The sequence below is a fragment of the Acartia tonsa genome, chromosome 14 (assembly GCF_053477335.1).
Source record: "Acartia tonsa isolate MP-2025a chromosome 14, ASM5347733v1, whole genome shotgun sequence".
NCBI lineage: Eukaryota > Metazoa > Arthropoda > Copepoda > Calanoida > Acartiidae > Acartia > Acartia tonsa.
In genome coordinates, this window is record NC_137273.1 from 26,392,532 (window position 1) to 26,393,068 (window position 537).

Consider the following 537-nt stretch of genomic DNA (forward strand, 5'->3'; position numbering starts at 1 on the left):
TAAGTCTTTTTATGTACAATTATCTGTATTTCTCCCCTCTCCCCGTTTTAACTTTGTTTTTTTTCTGATCCTCTGGTTAATACCTAAAATAGGGCAAAACCACGACTGTGACGTAACAAGTATTGTGTTCATTCGTTTCCGAGCAGGTGCCGGGCTTGATTTTGAGCCCGTCTAAAGACGTTCAAAAATTGTCCCTACTGCTGCTTTGTCATAATCGCGAAATGAATCATTTGAGGGAATATCTTGTTCCAAAGCAGAATCAACATTTATAACTTCAATACAAAGGTATTGCAATCAAACGCCTGCATAATCGTCCTTTTAAATGTAAAATTTTTAATATTTTTTACAATATTTAGGTAAGGTTAGTTTAGGTTATAGGCAAGGGGGCCGAGCGCCCGCGGCTAGGCAGGCCAGGGGTTCGAGCGCTGCGGCCATGTATTGATTATGTAATACATTATTACTAAATTTAATGTTTATATAACAATATATAGGTGTTGGTCTTTTGTAGGCGTTGGTCTTTTGTAGAGTTGGTCTTTT